Source organism: Oncorhynchus masou, chromosome 15 (assembly GCF_036934945.1).
Source record: "Oncorhynchus masou masou isolate Uvic2021 chromosome 15, UVic_Omas_1.1, whole genome shotgun sequence".
NCBI lineage: Eukaryota > Metazoa > Chordata > Actinopteri > Salmoniformes > Salmonidae > Oncorhynchus > Oncorhynchus masou.
Genome location: NC_088226.1, coordinates 25,749,208 through 25,765,990, shown reverse-complemented (window position 1 = coordinate 25,765,990; position 16,783 = coordinate 25,749,208).

The following is a 16,783-nucleotide window of genomic DNA, read 5'->3' as shown; positions in this document are numbered from 1 at the left end:
GGTAATCAGAACTCCCAACTGGCTACATTGCCCAGCAACCAGACAGGGTGCGTTCCAGGACGCCGGAAAAAAACACTCCAGGACAGAACGCAGGCCAAAAACAGACTCAGGAAACGGGATTCGTGACATTATCATCTGAAGCAGCTGATGAATGCTGCCGTGGTGGTCCTCTAACAAACGGTTTTAGTGAATATTTTTAATTATCTGATAATTATAGAATTATTTCATTTTATATCTTGTATTTTATATCCAGTTTTTATTATTCATTTTGGATCCAGCGACTTGGATAGCCACAGTGCTGGGACCGTTAGCATTGTCCCTGGATCCCTTCAGTAGCCTTTTAGTAGCCTTTTAGTAGCCTATTTGCTAGCAAGCAAAATGGCTGAATTGAGTAAAGGTTGTTCTCCTGCTTCTACACAAAAAACTCCTTTGACTCTATCACTGATCATAAGGCCATTAAATGCATTTTTTTTTTACATGTTCACAGTCATCCCAGTGAAGGGCTTTTCTGAAAACTTCACCTGTGTCAAATGCCACAAACTAAATGTTGCCAAGAAGAAGATCATTACATTGCTTGAGAAAATTAAACATCTGGATGAGCGTCTGATTCACCAGGGCTGATGTCAAAAACCCAGCAGTGTTGCAGTTCTTGACATAAACTGATGGCTAGCCAGCTGCCTAGCAAACAAGAACAGAAACAAATCACTAGAAATAAAACTTGTCCTCACTATCGGATTGAGTTGCTATGTCTCTTCTCATGGAGGCTTCCCCGTCTAGAGGAAAAAGCAAGCGTTTCATGCACTGCAGGAGCTGTCTTTACTATACTCTCTTCCGGGACAATGTGGACCGATCGGAATTCCGATGTAACAACTGTTTACTCGCTGAGGACTATAGTGAAAAAGTGACTACTCTTAGCAAACTGATTAAGAACTTGCACAATCTACTGGGGAAAGTACCCCCACCCACCTTCTCCTTCTAAAGGCTACACCACTGGCAGGACGCTGTTCCGATGTGTTGAAAGTATCACCACTATGTCAACACTCCTTGATTGAATGGTCAAATGCCTTCCAGTGAACCCTCCCTGAAGAATACTGTCACCAACTCTGCTGCCCAGCCATGGAAACCTGCCAAAGGCCAAATGAAGGGAAGTGGCCTGTGGGGCTTCTTTGGCTTTCTACCAGTCTACTATAGCTATTTTGGAGTTACTTTTGTGGATAACTTTGACACCTTTTGGAAACAGAAGATGCTCTACAGCAGTGGTCACCAACCTCTTTTGAGTCGAGATTACTTTTGGAGTTAAAATGCAAGCCAAGATGTGGCGTACATTTTTTTTTACCTATTAAAAACTGTAGTAATGAGGTTTGTGCACTAGGCTATAGGCTCAAAATATCTATATTTCAACATTTGAGGTAAGCTATATGATCACATCGGAAATATATCAGTTGTTGAATTACTTTCGAGGCACAGCTGAGTGAATATACATATATATAATTAGCTCTTTTACTTGATTTTACCGGGCTGATGGAGCCTGCATCTGATGATCAGTATCAGCTTTGGGAAAGGGCAGCAGACTGAGGTGTCTGTGTCTCAACGTCCCTTCTCTCTCCCTTTCCTCCACTGACAAAAAAGGGACACCGTCTTCCAGCTGAGGATGAAACTCAAGTCGCACCGCATTCTTTCTGCCTCATGCACAAATTCTTGTTGTTACTTACTCCTATGGCCAGAGAAAGTGAAATATTCCTTGGTGTAAAAAAAAACACCCAAGCCGTTAATGATAACAATAACACTTTCTTACTCATTCATTGCAGCTGCAGTTCTAGTTTTAGCGTGAGTGGAAGTAGGGAGAACACACATTTTATGGCTTATAAAAGTGCTGAATAGAAAGTGTTGACAGAGCTGAGTGAAAACTTGAACATTAACTCACTCATAAAAACAGCAGCTCTTTGCTGTCTCTCTTTAAAAGTTTATAAATCTCACAGTATCAACTTTGCTTTAGCTTTCTTTTATGTCTGCTACAGTATGTTACTGCAGACACGGTAATCTGAGCCATCTGATTGGCAAGTGGTAGGTCTACATGCACTTGATTTGCTCCGCCCAGGCCCTCTGGGAAGGCAGTTTGTACCTTGAGAACAGCTGTTGGTGACCACTGCTCTACAGAGAGGATGGAGTCCATCCAAATCATCATGATGCCTGTCCTTGCATTTCAAGGCTGCGCTGAGACATTGATTTATCAACATCCCAAGTCCTGCTCAGGTAATCCTAAACATAAATTATCAGCATTATCATCATACTGCAGGCCGGCAAACAGGATATTATCATTGACTCTTGTTTTAACCCACGTCCTCGCTCAAGGCATAGCCCCAATGGTACAGTTCGAGACAATCTTGTATCTATACCAATTCAAGCTTGCCCTATGGTATTTTCAAATAAGGAGCTGCCAAATGAGCATAGACTGCTTGTACTAGAGACCGTCTGATCTGAAATCCTGCAGCTGTGGTATTGGACTGATTCATGTAAATGCGATTACTTTGATCTCAAAAATTGACTTTATTATAACCTCTCAAACCAATATGTACATTCTGGTAATATCTGATTATAATTATGTGCAGGATACTGATGTGTCTGACTGGTTCTAATGTTTTTAGATCTGACAGAGTTGTCAGAGGTGGAGGTGTCACCATATTTACAAAGGACAACTTAAAGATGTTCAAATAAAATACAATTTTATTGGCTACATACACAAGATTAGCAAATGTTAATGCAAGTGTAGCGAAATGCTTGTGATTCTAGTTCACGACAGTTCAGTAATATCTAACAAGTAATCTAACAATTAACCAACAACCACTGTACCTAACACACACAAATCTAAAAATGGGTGAATGAGAATATGTACATTTACAGTGCCTTGCGAAAGTATTCGGCCCCCTTGAACTTTGCGACCTTTTGCCACATTTCAGGCTTCAAACATAAAGATATAAAACTGTATTTTTTTTGTGAAGAATCAACAACAAGTGGGACACAATCATGAAGTGGAACGACATTTATTGGATATTTCAAACTTTTTTAACAAATCAAAAACTGAAAAAATGGGCATGCAAAATTATTCAGCCCCTTTACTTTCAGTGCAGCAAACTCTCTCCAGAAGTTCAGTGAGGATCTCTGAATGATCCAATGTTGACCTAAATGACTAATGATGATAAATACAATCCACCTGTGTGTAATCAAGTCTCCGTATAAATGCACCTGCACTGTGATAGTCTCAGAGGTCCGTTAAAAGTGCAGAGAGCTTTTTCATGAAGAACAAGGAACACACCAGGCAGGTCCGAGATACTGTTGTGAAGAAGTTTAAAGCCGGATTTGGATACAAAAAGATTTCCCAAGCTTTAAACATCCCAAGGAGCACTGTGCAAGCGATAATATTGAAATGGAAGGTGTATCAGACCACTGCAAATCTACCAAGACCTGGCCGTCCCTCTAAACTTTCAGCTCATACAAGGAGAAGACTGATCAGAGATGCAGCCAAGAGGCCCATGATCACTCTGGATGAACTGCAGAGATCTACAGCTGAGGTGGGAGACTCTGTCCATAGGACAACAATCAGTCGTATATTGCACAAATCTGGCCTTTATGGAAGAGTGGCAAGAAGAAAGCCATTTCTTAAAGATATCCATAAAAAGTGTTGTTTAAAGTTTGCCACAAGCCACCTGGGAGACACACCAAACATGTGGAAGAAGGTGCTCTGGTCAGATGAAACCAAAATTGAACTTTTTGGCAACAATGCAAAACGTTATGTTTGGCGTAAAAGTAACACAGCTCATCACCCTGACCACACCATACCCACTGTCAAACATGGTGGTGGCAGCATCATGGTTTGGGCCTGCTTTTCTTCAGCAGGGACAGGGAAGATGGTTAAAATTGATGGGAAGATGGATGGAGCCAAATACAGAACCATTCTGGAAGAAAACCTGATGGAGTCTGCAAAACACCTGAGACTGGGACAGAGATTTGTCTTCCAACAAGACAATGATCCAAAACATAAAGCAAAATCTACAATGGAATGGTTAAAAAATAAACATATCCAGGTGTTAGAATGGCCAAGTCAAAGTCCAGACCTGAATCCAATCGAGAATCTGTGGAAAGAACTGAAAACTGTTGTTCACAAATGCTCTCCATCCAACCTCACTGAGCTCGAGCTGTTTTGCAAGGATGAATGGGAAACAATTTCAGTCTCTCGATGTGCAAACCTGATAGAGACATACCCCAAGCGACTTACAGCTGTAATCGCAGCAAAAGGTGGCGCTACAAAGTATTAACTTAAGGGGGCTGAATAATTTTGCACGCCCAATTCTTCAGTTTTTAATTTGTTAAAAAAGTTTGAAATATCCAATAAATGTCGTTCCACTTCATGATTGTGTCCCACTTGTTGTTGATTCTTCACAAAAAAATACAGTTTTATATCTTTATGTTTGAAGCCTGAAATGTGGCAAAAGGTCCCAAAGTTCAAGGGGGCCGAATACTTTCGCAAGGCACTGTATATATATGGAGGAAAGATGGCCGAGCTGCATAGGCAAGGTGCAATAGAAGGTATAAAATACAGTATATCCATATGATATGAGTAATGTAAGATATGTGAACATGATTAAAATGGCATTATTTAAAGTGGCATTATTTAAAGTGATTAGTGATCCATTTATTAAAGTGGCCAGTGATTGGGTCTCAATGTAGGCAGCAGCCTCTCTGAGTTAGTGATTGCTGTTTAGCAGTCTAAAGGCCTTGAGATAGAAGCTGTTTTTCAGTCTCTCGATCCCAGCTTTGATGCACCTGTACTGACCTCGCCTTCTAGATGGTAGCGGTGTGAACAGGCAGTGGCTCGGGTGCTTGTTGTCCTTGATGATCTTTTTGGCCTTCCTGTGACATCGGGTGCTGTAGGTGTCATGGAGGGCAAGTAGTTTGCCCTCGGTGTTGCTTTGTGCAGACCGCACCACCCTCTGGAGAGCCTTGCGGTTGAGGGCGGTGCAGTTGCCATACCAGGCTGTGATAGAGGCAGACAGGATGCTCTCGATTGTGCATCTGTAAAAGTTTGTCAGGGTATTGGGTGACAAGCCAAATTTCTTCAGCTTCCAGAGGTTGTTCGAGGCGCTGTTGCGCCTTCTTCACCACACTGTCTGTCTGGGTGGACCATTTCAGTTTGTCTGTGAAGCTGAGGAACTTTCCAAATTCTCCACTACTGTCCCTTCGATGTGGATAGGGGGGTGCTCCCTCTGCATTCCCGAAGTCCACGATCATCTCCTTTGTTTTGTTGATGTTAAGTGAGAGGTTGTTTTCCTGCCCTCACCTCCTCCCTGTAGGCTGTCTTGTCATTGTTGGTAATCAAACCTACTACTGTTGCGTCGTCTTCAAACTTGATGATTGAGTTGGAGGCGTGCATGGCTACGCACTTGTGGGTGAACAGGGAGTACAGGAGTGGGCTGAGCACGCACCCTTGTGGGGCCCCAGTGTGAGGGTCAGCGAAGTGGAGATGTTGTTTCCTGCCTTCACCACCTTGGGGGCGGCCCGTCAAAGTCCAGGATCCAATTGCACAGGGAGGTGTTAAGACCCAGGGCCTCCAGCTTGATGATGAGCTTGGAGGGTACTATGGTGTTGAATGCTGAGCTGTAGTCAATGAACAGCATTCTTTCATAGGTATTCTTCTTGTCCAGATGGGATAGGGCAGTGTGTAGTTTGATGGTGATTGCTTCGTCTGTGGACTTGTTGGCGCGGTATGCAAACTGAAGTGGGTCTAAATTGGCGGTGATTTGATCTTTGACTAGTCTCTCAAAGCACTTCATGATGACAGAAGTGAGTGCTACGGGTTGTCATTTAGTTCAGTTATCTTTGTATTCTTGGGTACAGGAACAATGGTGGCCATCTTGAAGCATTTGGGTACATCAGACTGGTATAGGGAGCGATTGAATATGTCCGTAAACACACCAGCCAGCTGGTCTGCGCATGCTCTGAGGACGCGGCTAGGGATGCCATCTGGGCCAGCAGTCTTACGAGAGTTTACACGTTTAAATGTTTTACTCACGTCGGCCACGGAGAAGGAGTGGTCATAGTCCTTTATCTGGCTCCAGTATGCTGACAATGGTGTTTGGTATGGTGGGCTGTGGAAGCTGAGACTCCTTGTGCTTATGGCGAATGGTCTTGTCCTAAAGGAATGGTCCGGTGTACAGCCAGCTGACCTTAACCATGAACTGTTTGGACCTCTTGCAGAAGATTTATTCCAACAAAGGCATGTTGCCCTACGTCCCTTCCACAAAAAGTGTAAAATGGTAACACCACAACTATGTCTTTCCAGGAGACGTGCAGTACCAGCAAGTGTCAACCGATTGGGACCTAAGTGTTTATAAACACTAGACTAGTGTATTTGTTAAGGGATTTTTTTATCAATAATTACTAATTATGTATACATTTCAATCAGGACTGACTAATCAGAATACTATTATGTTACTGTATAATTAGTAATTGAAATGTATGAATTTTCTTTTAACCTTAGTACTGAATATTATATGTGTAAATATAATCAAGAATTAGAACAATGACTGTCTGTTCCTTGGTAGAAATGAATGAACTTATAGCCAGACTGGCTAGAATGCTTATCTATTCAGGCAGACCTTGGCTTGGGTCGCAAATTATCTTAGTAGGGAGAGACGATGTGGGAAGGCTTGAGAACTATACAGCCATTGTACTGCTGGTTGATGAGACGGGGTAGTACGAAAACTAATGACGTCATTTTCAGTTTATAATCTGTGGTGAACTGTATCATGTTCAGTACTCTCGAGAATAAACGCAGCTGGTTGATTTTTGAGACTGGTCTCTGTCCATTTTATACAAATAAGAGTCTTGCAAATTCTTAGGAATTGACAGTGTTTAATTTGAATTGGGTATTAAAACAGAGGAATACAATTCCTGTAACAGTATTGCTTAGGGATAATGAGGGATATTGGGAGCTGCTTTTGAGAGGAAAGATCAGTCAACCAAGTGAATGGGCTAAGGGGCTGCAGAAGGTGTGAAAAGTCTTAGGATGGCAGTTCTTACACAGCATAAATGGTTGTGTATGGGAGATTTGAGTAGAAATGGTACCTTCCAATAATTCTCATACACAACAATGCATTTACTATAGCTCAATAAAGTCAATAACAAAAGTTTATCTCAATACTTTATACCCTTTGTTGGCAATGACAGAGGTCAGACATTTTCTGTTAGTCTTCACACACTGTTGCTGGTATTTTGGCCCATTCCTCCATGCAGATCTCCTCTAGAAAAGTGATGTTTTGGGGCTGTTTCTGGGCAACATGGACTTTCAACTCCCTCCAAAGATTTTCTATGGGGTTGAGATCTGGATACTGGCTAGGCCACTCCAGGACCTTGAAATGCTTCTAACGAAGCCACTCCTTCGTTGCCCGGGCGGTGTGTTTGGGATCATTGTCATGCTGAAAGACCCAGCCACGTTTCATCTTCAATGCCCTTGCTGATGGAAGGAGGTTTTCACTCAAAATCTCACGATACATGGCCCCATTCATTCTTTCCTTTACACGGATCAGTCGTCCTGGTCCCTTTGCAGAAAAACAGCCCCAAAGCATGATGTTTCCACCCCCATGCTTCACAGTAGGCATGGTGTTCTTTGGATGCAACTCAACATTCTTTGTCCTCCAAACACGACGAGTTGAGTTTTTACCAAAAAGTTATATTTTGGTTTCATCTGACCATATGACATTCTCCCAATCTTCTTCTGGATCATCCAAATGTTCTCTAGCAAACTTCAGACGGGCCTGGACATGTACTGGCTTAAGCAGGGGGACACGTCTGGCACTGCAGGATTTGAGTCCCTGGCGGCGTAGTGTGTTACTGATGGTAGGCTTTGTTACTTTGGTCCCAGCTCTTTGCAGGTCATTCACTAGGTCCCCCCGTGTGGTTCTGGGATTTTTGCTCACCGTTCTTGTGGTCATTTTGACCCCACGGGGTGAGATCTTGCGTGGAGCCCCAGATCGAGGGAGATTATCAGTGGTCTTGTATGTCTTCCATTTCCTAATAATTGCTCCCACAGTTGATTTCTTCAAATCAAGCTGCTTATCTATTGCAGATTCAGTCTTCCCAGCCTGGTGCAGGTCTACAATTCTGTTTCTGGTTTCCTTTGACAGCTCTTTGGTCTTGGCCATAGTGGAGTTTGGAGTGTGACTGTTTGAGGTTGTGGACAGGTGTCTTTTATACTGATAACAAGTTCTAACAGGTGCCATTAATACAGGTAACGAGTGGAGGACAGAGGAGCCTCTTAAACAAGAAGTTACAAGTCTGTGAGAGCCAGAAATCTTGCTTGTTTGTAGGTGACCAAACACTTATTTTCCACCATAATTTGCAAATAAATTCATTAAAAATCCTACAATGTGATTTTCTTTCTAATTTTGTCTGTCATAGTTTAAGTGTACCTATGATGACAATTACAGACCTCATCTTTTTAAGTGGGAGAACTTGCACAATTGGTGGCTGACTAAATACGTTTTTGCCCCACTGTATAGTGGCCGATTCCGACCCGAGTAACACGCGCTGTACTTAAGCATGAGAATATCATGCTATTCACCTGCTAATCGTTCGGGGTGGAGATCCAAGAAATGAAGGTGTGGTGGCGGTGTGTATTCAGATAAGCCGTATTCTGACCTTGACTGAATTCACTAAACTTAAAATCACATCAACATGGCATGATATGTATTGGGTCCCTTTTTCCACAGTGAAGTAGGCTATAAATAGTTGTGCCGTTCTTCAGCATTTTATTTGTGTGCCCTCATAATTTGTGTGGAGGAAATTTGGAGAGGCTTCTGTAGGGCTGAACCTGCCGAGTTGATGTATGCGCTTTAGAATGTTTTAATTATATACCCGGGCTTTTCTTGGTTTTATTTTACAATTTGTATCTTGTTAAATATTAGCTACTATTGGGAGCCACTGTCAGTAATACACACATACAGTGCCTTGCGAAAGTATTCGGCCCCCTTGAACTTTGGGACCTTTTGCCACATTTCAGGCTTCAAACATAAAGATATAAAACTGTATTTTTTTGTGAAGAATCAACAACAAGTGGGACACAATCATGAAGTGGAACGACATTTATTGGATATTTCAAACTTTTTTAACAAATCAAAAACTGAAAAATTGGGCGTGCAAAATTATTCAGCCCCCTTAAGTTAATACTTTATAGCGCCACCTTTTGCTGCGATTACAGCTGTAAGTCGCTTGGGGTATGTCTCTATCAGTTTTGCACATCGAGAGACTGAATTGTTTTCCCATTCCTCCTTGCAAAACAGCTCGAGCTCAGTGAGGTTGGATGGAGAGCATTTGTGAACAGCAGTTTTCAGTTCTTTCCACAGATTCTCGATTGGATTCAGGTCTGGACTTTGACTTGGCCATTCTAACACCTGGATATGTTTATTTTTGAACCATTCCATTGTAGATTTTGCTTTATGTTTTGGATCATTGTCTTGTTGGAAGACAAATCTCCATCCCAGTCTCAGGTCTTTTGCAGACTCCATCAGGTTTTCTTCCAGAATGGTCCTGTATTTGGCTCCATCCATCTTCCCATCAATTTTTTTAACCATCTTCCCTGTCCCTGCTGAAGAAAAGCAGGCCCAAACCATGATGCTGCCACCACCATGTTTGACAGTGGGTATGGTGTGTTCAGGGTGATGAGCTGTGTTACTTTTACACCAAACATAACGTTTTGCATTGTTGCCAAAAAGTTCAATTTTGGTTTCATCTGACCAGAGCACCTTCTTCCACATGTTTGGTGTGTCTCCCAGGTGGCTTGTGGCAAACTTTAAACAACACTTTTTATGGATATCTTTAAGAAATGGCTTTCTTCTTGCCACTCTTCCATAAAGGCCAGATTTGTGCAATATACGACTGATTGTTGTCCTATGGACAGAGTCTCCCACCTCAGCTGTAGATCTCTGCAGTTCATCCAGAGTGATCATGGGCCTCTTGGCTGCATCTCTGATCAGTCTTCTCCTTGTATGAGCTGAAAGTTTAGAGGGACGGCCAGGTCTTAGTAGATTTGCAGTGGTCTGATACTCCTTCCATTTCAATATTATCGCTTGCACAGTGCTCCTTGGGATGTTTAAAGCTTGGGAAATCTTTTTGTATCCAAATCCGGCTTTAAACTTCTTCACAACAGTATCTCGGGCCTGCCTGGTGTGTTCCTTGTTCTTCATGGTGCTCTCTGCGCTTTTAACAGACCTCTGAGACTATCACAGTGCAGGCACATTTATACGGAGACTTGATTACACACAGGTGCATTGTATTTATCATCATTAGTCATTTAGGTCAACATTGGATCATTCAGAGATCCTCACTGAACTTCTGGAGAGAGAATGCTGCACTGAAAGTAAAGGGGCTGAATAATTTTGCACGCCCAATTTTTCAGTTTTTGATTTGTTAAAAAAGTTTGAAATATCCAATAAATGTCGTTCCACTTCATGATTGTGTCCCACTTGTTGTTGATTCTTCACAAAAAAATACAGTTTATTATCTTGATGTTTGAAGCCTGAAATGTGGCAAAAGGTCGCAAGGTTCAAGGGGGCCGAATACTTTTTTATGATTCATACATACTTTCCTAACAAAAATATTTTCCTAAATAATCTACAAGATCAGAGTATTTTTAAATTGACTAGTTGGTGCTGAAATGGATGGCTTTTGTGATGGAAATGTTATTGTGTGTATGTAATCGTATGTTTAGCACAATGCTGCTTTTGTAATAACCTGTATTGGTTGGGTTCATGAGAGTGGCGAGTTGACTGTGCAAAGGATTAAAGCAATTTGGCAGTACGCCCAGCACATTGCTCTGGTAACTAGAAGGAGTGATACAATGTCTCAGTTTCAAAGTAAGAAACCTGATGTGGTATCAGTCAGTCACATGCAGGACCCAACCATGCTTATATGACTTGTTTGTGTCACAGTATAAAGGAACTGAAAGGGAACCTCCCCTTTGGAGTTTTCATTAAGCTTGTATTGAATTTGTGAACCTCTCTGGCCGTGATATTAAAGATTGCTTCATTTACTTTGAGTCCTTAGTGGTGAATTTCCACAACACTTTATTTCGTTGATCCCAATATTCTGAACCCATTCTCCCTGTGTATTCTCTAGACAAAATTATATTTAAAGGTACATTATATTTAAAAGGATGGCTTAAGATAAATTTACTGAAAATCCTATTGAATGAAGAGAGAAAATCGGTTGGCCAGCAAGTGTGTTTCCAGTGGTTGAATTTAATGTATTTTTATTGAGACCTACAGTGTATTTGGGAAATATTCAGACCCCTTCACTTTTTTACCATTTTGTTATGTTACAGCTGTTGGGTTTTGAGAATGTGAAATATACTTATTCATGTCACTGATGGAGTGCTAAGGTTTAGAGCAGGGGTGTCAAAGTCAAATGGACGGAGGGCCAAATAAAAAATTTAGCTACAAGCCGAGGGCCGGACTGTTCGAATGTTCATTGAAAAATTTTTAAATGACGCATATAGTCTAGTGAACCTAATTGAACCTACTGAAAACCTAACAAATATATTCCAATATGATCAGATAAATAAAGCAATATTTTCTTATGGCTCTGTCAGTAATCTTTAATTTTCAACAGACACAAAAGACAAATTTCCTTTATATAAAAATCCCCATAACATGAACATTAAATGAAAGAAACCGGTATTCAAGGCACCATCAGTAGCCTATATTTTCTATTTTAGCAAAAGTGGGCTAAATTTACTTCAAAGAAAAAAACAATAATAGCAATTTTCTATCATCCACTCAACTGAAATATTTTTAAAATATAATTGGATTGAAATACAATAAAATAAAGTGCAAAAATCTATTAATCAAAAACAACACTTTGTTTAAGGAGAAGTAACATGCAGTGAAAACAAATATTAAACTTTAACTTTTAAACTTGAACTGAGTAAAAACTCTAAATATGTGATTGCACAGTAATGTTCACTTGTTTGAGGTTGAGGGTGATACTTGGTGGTGTCCCATCTTTTCCACAAGTTCATCAATGTTCGGGGTAAGGCTCTGAGCTGAGGAAATCCTCAGAATTGAGTGGAGGTGTTCAGCAGTAAGTCGACTTCTGTGTGATGTTTTGTTCAGGTTCATCAAAGAAAAAGTTGTTCACACAGGTATGTGCTGCCAAACATAGACAACGTTTGAGCAGCCTGGATGCGCAGCTGGGGCATTGTGTCGGGGAGGAAACGGGCGAACTCCGCAGCACCCACTGCCGCATATTTTGCCCTCAGTGCATCATTGCATTGGAGGTCAATCAACTCCATTTGGAGGTTTGGTGGTGAGCTTTCCACGTCAACAGCAAATGGGTTACCGAGCAGTTCCAACCTGCTTTTTTGTGCTTCAAAGTCAGCAAATCGGCGTCGAAAGTCAGCGGCAAGCATACCTATTTTATCAGCCAACTGTGCGCTCGGGAACGCACTGGTAGAGAGCTTCTCTTTCATGGTCTGGCAGCTGGGAAAGTGGCTCAAATTTTCTTTCCGCATCTGCGTCTCCCACAGAGTCAGTTTGGTTTTAAATGCCTTCACTGTACTGTACATATCAGAGATGACATGATCCCGACCCTGCAGCTGCAAGTTCATTGCATTCAGATGACTCGTAATGTCACACAGAAAAGCCATTTCACACAGAAACATTTCGTCTCGGAGTTGTGTTGTGTCTTTCCTTTGCTGTCCAAGAACAGACAAATCTCCTCACGAAGCTCGAAACATCTTTGAAGCACCTTTCCCTGGCTTAGCCATCGCACCTCTGTGTGATAAGGCAAATCACCATGCTCCGTTTCTAACTCCGTCAGAAATGCCTTGAACTGGCGGTGATTCAAACCTTTGGCTCTGATAAAGTTAACTGTGCGCGTGATGATGCTCATTACATGCTCCATTTTCAAGGCTTTACCGCACAACGCTTCCTGGTGTATGATACAATGATAAGCTGTCAGCTCACCTGTCGCGTTTTCCTCTTGCATCTTTTCCCGTATCTTCGCCACCAGTCCGCTCCTGTGTCCACACATCGCAGGTGCTCCGTCGGTTGTCAAACCCACGAGTTTTTCCCAAGGCAGCTCCATCTCATTTACACATCTTGACACCTCTTCATACAAATCATGCCCCGTAGTTGTGCCATGCATAGGACGTAAAGCCAAAACTCCTCTGTCACGCTTAGGCTGGAGTCCACTCCGCGGATGAAAATTGACAACTGGGCAATGTCAGAAATGTCGGTGCTCTCATCCACAGCCAAGGAATATGCAATGAAATCTTTTCCCTTTTTCACAAGCTGCTCTTTTAGATTGATGGACAACTGGTCTACTCTCTCGGCAATGGTGTTTCTGCTCAGACTCACATTTAAAAAGAGTTGCCTTTTTTCTGGGCAAACTTCGTCACAAACTTTAATCATGCAGTTTTTGATGAAATCCCCCTCCGTAAATGGCCGGGCTGATTTAGCGATCTCTTCTGCCAAAATAAAACTGGCCTTGACAGCAGCCTGGCCTTGTGATTTGGCTTTTTTGAACAGAGCCTGTCGAGATTTGAGGCCTCGTTTTAATTCCTCTGCCTTTTGTAGCCTTTGTTCCATGTCCATATTCTTGTTTTTGTCCGCGTGTTTCGTTTCATAATGTCGTCTCAGATTATACTCTTTCAGTACCGCCACACTTTCTCCACACAGAAGACACACAGGTTTTCCAGCTACCTCCGTGAACATATACTCCGACTCCCACCTTGTTTGAAACCCCGGTTCTCAGTGTCCACCTTCCGTTTTGCCATTTTTGATGGGTATCTGAAAGTTAATTTTACTGTGATGCTGACGACTGCTGTGCCAATAAATATTGAAATGAAGCAGCCTACTGCTCGGTGCGTCACCGTTGCATTGTGGGAAATGTAGTATTGGTGCGTGTAAAAGATCTGCGGGCTGCCGGCTTGCTGCGGTCTGCGGGCCGGTTCTAATAATAAATCAAGATCATCCCAGGGGCCGTAAAAAACCTTCTCGCGGGCCGGATGTGGCCCGCGGGCCTTGACTCTGACATATGTGGTTTAGAGGGTCTACACCAGAAGTTAAGCGTTAGAGGAGGAAGGTATATAGTGTGTGCAACTAAGCTTGGAATGTGTTGAGTTCAGGGAAGCGATTACATGTGGCAGACATTGATAAGGGGAAACGGGTGGAGATCTTAGAAACTAACAATGTCACTGAGGGATAGAGGGTAATGTATAACATTTACATTATGTCAGGATATATTATTGTTAGCCATCAGGGATCCTCTGGGAGGAGAAGAGACACAGTCTGGTATCAATAACCATGACAGCCTTGAGTTAGGGAGGAGTAAGCACTTTGGGGTAGAGGTCAGGTTAGATGAAGTGAGGAAGAACAGTGTCACGTTTGTGATAAAAGACGGACAAAGGCGCAGCGTGATTAGAGTTCCACATCTTTTATTTATGTGAAACTTCTACAAAACAATAATCCAACAACGAAATGTGAAAGTAGTGGTCCTGTCCTGGTGTAACATGCACATACACAAAACAATATCCCACAAAGCAGGTGGGAACAGGGACACCTTAAGTATGATTCCCATTAGAGACAACGAACATCAGCTGCCTCTAATTGGGAACCATACCAAGAGCACCAACATAGAAATGAAAAGACTAGAACACCCTCTAGTCACGCCCTGACCTACAACACCATAGAGAACCAAGGGCTCTCTATGGTCAGGGCGTGAGACAGATATCACTATGGTCTAGCAACAGAGATAAATTGACTGTTCAGTTGTGAAGGAGGAGACTCAGCCGAGGAGAAAGGGTTAAATATCAGTGCTTGTGTGAAATGTCGGTCGTCTGAATTACAGCTGTATCGACCCTTTTGGAAGAATTAAACTTGGTTAAGCTTCTCTAGTTATTTACTATGAAAATTAGAACCTAACATAGCCTTATTTTAAAATTGATTAAATAAAGTTTTTTCCCCTCATCAATCTACACACAATACCACATAACGACAAAGAAAAAAATGGTTAAAAAAAATAAAAAATAATAATAATAACTGAAATAACCTTTATTTACATAAGTATTCAGACCATTTAATTTGAGACTCGAAATCGCGTCTTGTTTCCATTGATAATCCTTGAGCTGTTTTTACAACTTGGAGTTCACCTGTGGTCTATTCAATTGATTGGGCATGATTTGGAAAGGTACATAACTGTCTATATACGTTCCCACATTTGACAGTGAATGAGGTCTAAGGAATTGTCAGTAGAGCTCCGAGACAGGATTGTGTCGGGCACATATCTGGGGAAGGGTACCAAAAAATGTCTGCAGCATTGTCACGAATCCCGCTTCCTGAGTCTGTGTTTGCCTGTGTTTCTGTCCTGGAGTGTGTTTCCGGTGTCCTGGAACGCACCCTGTCTGGTTGCTGGGCGAATTAGCTTGTTGGGAGATCGATGTTCACCCGCACCTGTATCCCATCAGTAATCTGCACACCTGTCCTGATCATCACGTCTCCCCTTCAAAAGCTCTGACCTGACATCCATTCCCTGCCGGATCGTTAGCCATGAACAGTATGTCGTGCCATACAATCAGCCTCAAGTTGAATAGAATTTGTTTTGTTGTTTTTTTACGTATTGCTTGCCTTAACTTACCTCCATTTGTTCTGTCTTCAGTTACTCACCCGGATCATTTACCCCATTCCCGCCTGGTCGTCGGAGAATTCCGCTACCCCATTGGATCCACCTATTTACTCCCATCAACTCACCACCGCTGCCCGCTACGCCACCTGGATATATCTACCCATTCACATTCACTTGTAAATAAATACTCACCTTCTTCCTACTCTCCTTGTCCTGGTCTGCTTCTGGGTTCGATTTTGAAAGAACGTGACAAGCATTGAAGGTCCCCAGAACACAGCGGCCTACATCATTCTTAAATGGAAGAAGTTTTAAACCACCAAGACTCTTCCTAGAGCTGGCCACCCGGCCAAACTGAGCAATCGGGGGAGAAGGGTCTCGGTCAGCGTGGTGACCAAGAACCCGATGATCATTCTGTCAGAGCTCCAGTGTTCCTCTGTGGAGATCTGAGAACCGTCCAGAAGGACAACCATCTCTGCAGCACTCCACCAATCAGGCCTTTATGGTAGTGGCCAGACGGAAGCCACTCCTCAGTAAAAGGCACATGACAGCTAGCTTGGAGTTTTTCCAAAAGGAGTTTTTCCAAAAGATTCTCTGGTCTGATGAAACCAAGATTGAACTCTTTTTGGCCTGAATGCCAAGTGTCACGTTTGGAGGAAACCAGGCACCGCTCATCACCTGGTCAATACCATCCCTATAGTGAAGCATAGAGGTGGCAGCATCATGCTGTGGGGTTGTTTTTAAGTGGCAGGGACTGGCAGAACTTAAGATCTGCAGAGAAGAATGGGAGAAACTCTCCAAATACAGGTGTGCCAAGCTTGTAGCATCACACCCAAGAAGACTCTAGGCTGTAATCGCTGGCATTTGCTTTTTTGCCTCAATCACTGTACACAACCGGCGCTTATTAGGGGCTAGCTTCTATTTGAGCCAGGCATCTATTGCCTTAATGCACACAGATTTTGCTCAATAAAATATTGAAAAGACTACCACACTGTTTATTGTGACCAGTATTGTGACATTATAACACCAAATCCATCGCATATCAGACTTACACACCCGATTTTGCGCTTCTGCACTATTCTCTCACTCTTTGCGCCTTGTATCCCTGTTG